This window comes from Gossypium hirsutum, chromosome A12 (genome assembly GCF_007990345.1).
Source record: "Gossypium hirsutum isolate 1008001.06 chromosome A12, Gossypium_hirsutum_v2.1, whole genome shotgun sequence".
Lineage (NCBI taxonomy): Eukaryota > Viridiplantae > Streptophyta > Magnoliopsida > Malvales > Malvaceae > Gossypium > Gossypium hirsutum.
Window position 1 is genome coordinate 77,654,404 of NC_053435.1, and position 3,512 is coordinate 77,657,915.

The window sequence follows — 3,512 nt, forward strand, 5'->3', positions numbered from 1 at the left end:
TAAGGTCTTGCAAAGACTGGAACAAGGATATGATTCACGTTGACATTTGTATTACCAAAGAAAACTGTTTTGTCTTAATTTGGACAAAAACCCACCCACTCCAAGACTTTTGGGGTGTCGGGAACTTGACTTTCAAAGGGATGAGCTCACGGTGGGAGCTATGACGGCGATGGAGGGTATTAGGGTAAGTTGAGAAAAACCGACACAGTGTTGGGTGTGGACGGTAGGTTTGATTAGTTTGGAACAAAGCGGAAAGTATTATCCCGGTCGGTGCCTTATAAGTTAGGTGAGGAACAAGGGTATTGTTGTCAATTCACTTTGCTTGACACGTGATACCCATCCTCCTCATCAATAATAATAATAATAAACAACAATTGCCTTTTTAGTGATATCCCCACTATATGAATATTTTTTTTACTGGAATAATATAAGATTTTTATTGTTTTTCTATGTTCTTGTGTGGTGATTTTCGGGCAAATAAGGCAATAAAAAGACAATAAGCATGTAAGATGTCGAATTATGGATTTTTTTTTTATACAAAAGAATTAGAATGTGCCGATTTGCGGCAAAACCGAAGGTAAAACTATATACGATTTTAGTTTTTACTCGGGGATTTGTTAGAGGCCGTACAGAACTTTCTGTACGGGAAAAAGGTATCCTTTAGCCGATTTTTTTGTCTTCGCTTCTGATTTACACTGCGATTTTTTTTCTCTCTGCTGTGGACTGGAAGGACACGTGGAGCTTCATGAATAGTTGACTAAATGGAGGTATGTTTTGAGGTCGTGACATGTGGCAACGTTGATATTTTTAAGGTACGGGCAGCTTCTGCTGCGCAGTTTAAGCTCTCTTCCTACCTCCGCGTATACCCACTGTGTGTCTTCGACCCGTTTTTGGATCCAGCTAGGCAAACCCGCCACGTAGACTTTTTGGTCTTTCGGCACGTCAGCGTCTTCTTCCTCTAGTACGAACCCCGGTACTTTTGTGATAAGATCATCAGAGTTCACTATTCTCAACACTTTCGTCCCTTGTTTCTCTAGTTGGCAACGAAAGCTCCGGTTACCTACACGTGGACCTCCGAACGACATGACGGTCACCATCGGAGCAAGTTTAAAGGTTGTTTTTATGTCGTAAGCGGTCAGAGTAGCCAGAGCCGCACCGAGACTGTGTCCTGTAATGGTTAAACTCAGAGGCTGGTCGCCGTACGTTTGTAGCAACCGTGAGATTTCTTCACGGACCATTTCTTGTAAGCTCGGTACCTCGTCTGTTCCCGACATGTAAAGGCTGAGGAACCCGGTTTCCACCATGGGCTCCGAGTCGTCACCGTCGCCGTCATCGTGGTGTGTAGGTTTGGTGTCAGCATTGGGGACTGGAGTAAGAGTAGCACGGAAATTTTCAAGCCATTCAAGACCAGTAGCGGTGCCTCTCAAAGCAATCACCACGTCTCTCCGGCCAAGCCTGGCGATTTCCTCTTTATCCTGACAGACTGCCACGTAACCAATCCAGCTAGACTTCGTTGCCACCCAGTTTGGCGCCATGTCAACCCAATGTGGCAATTGTATCCCTGACGTGGCACGTAAATGTCTAGTTAAACGATAACCGGTTTGGTGCAACCCCGAACGGTCTAATAATGTACTTTTCGGGTACCTGCAAGCTCCGTACGACGACGACGATGAATCGAAGTTAAATGACCTATATGCAGCTTCAACAAAGCTACCGTACCGGAGTATTTCGCCCCGCAAGTTTTCGTCTAATGGATCGACTAAACCTTCCCAGTTTTTAACCCCTTGATACTCCTTCCATTTGTTGCCCAACTTAACGGCTCTAGATGTGAAAAATGAAGCCATTGGGTCATAATCAAGAGGGTCGAGCAAATGTTCCCAACTCTTGACCGCCGGTTGATGAGTATCTAAGGACATTTTGAGTGGTCTCACAGCCGTTTGAGTGAGAGTGCAGTAACGGACAGAAACATGCTTGGCTGGTCTAGTTGTGGTGGGCAATGTGCATGGCGTTGCTGGTTTCATTGAGAGACTCATATCTTTGTACCAAATAGGTGAGAAAGGGGGGATTTATGAGGTAGTGAAAATGCCGCTGATGGTACTCAGCTAGCTGCATTCATGGAGTACTGGAGATGGGGGATTTTTATAGGGAGAACCAATGGAAAAGGAGGAAAGAGAAAGAGAGAGTGAAAGGAATTATGGAGATCAATTAAAAGAGAAAGTAGGGTACCTTTTTTTTCTTTTTTCTTTTTTCTTTTTTTTCTCGATGACGAGAGATAGAGATAGAGAGAGATGGGATTGTTTGAGAGAAATGGTCAAAAAAATATATAGAAGTGAACCCATTAAAATATTACCCAAAATGAAAATAAATGGTTAGTAGACGTTATATGCTTTCATGTCTTGTTCTCCTTTCAAGCCGGCTCAAAGTTCAAATCTGACTCAACCTTTCTGAGTCGCACACCAATTTTCATTCATTAAACAAAACCGGTAAAAGAATGGGCTAATATTATATTTGGCCCTTGAACTTAATAATTAGGTTCGTTTTAGTCTTCAAACTTAGATTCTGTAGAGATTTAATGATATAAAACTTCACCAATTTTACTATGTATTTACTTAAAATTTTATAAAACTTCAAGAGTTAAAAGGCATAATTTTTCATTTAAGGGGAGCAAAGGCACTTGCCTATCCCCTACTTTCGCCCGTGCAAGGGGTGAAGCAACATCTATTCACTAAACTTAACGACTTTTTCCTAACTTCGTCCATAAGCTTTTATTTGTCCACATTAGTCATAAAACTTGATAGTTTTTCTCAATTTGACCCCTAAACTTGGATTCTATTGAGATATAATGACATGACACTCTAATTTTTTTAAAAAATTTTAAGCGATAATGTGCTATAATTTTAAAATGCCAAATCATCATATCTTAAAGGAATCTGAATTTATGGATTAAATTGAAAAAAATTACTGAATTCCAAAATAATATGAGCTAACAAATTTAAGGACCAAATTAAAAAAATTATCAAATTCATAAATTAAATGGCCAGCGTGGTCAACATGTACCCCTTAATGAACCTACAAAAAACGAAAAGATTAATTACTAAACTCGTCCTTAACATTAAAAATTACATTAATCCTAAAAGAACTGTTGCATATGCCTAGTAATTGTCCACACGTGGATAACAGGTAATTGAAAATAGGTGGGTCCAGTGCAATAGAATCCCTTTCATTGGCTATAAGGTGAGGTCAAGTCCTATTTATTATTAATAACGAACTTAATTAAAACAAGGCAAGGCATGGTGCCAAAAATATTACCACCAAATTAATCCTCCTATTTCAGGTATTTGCATATGATAAAACGTGAAAACAATCTCAATTTGTAGGCAACAAGTTGGGGTGAAATATTGTGGACCTACAATTAATTTACTCTAACACCATTAACCTGTGTGATTCTCATGCATATTTTCTAAAGTCTTAGTTTAAAACATTATTGCTTATACAAAAGGACATAAATTTAA

General features: G+C 39.6%; 1 pseudogene; it reads right to left on the reverse strand.

The window, feature by feature from the left end:
• Nucleotides 1–512: 512 nt before the first annotated feature.
• On the reverse strand, nt 513–2,227 carry LOC107942932 (phospholipase A(1) DAD1, chloroplastic-like; annotated as a pseudogene).
• Between the last annotated feature and the right edge of the window lie 1,285 nt (nt 2,228–3,512).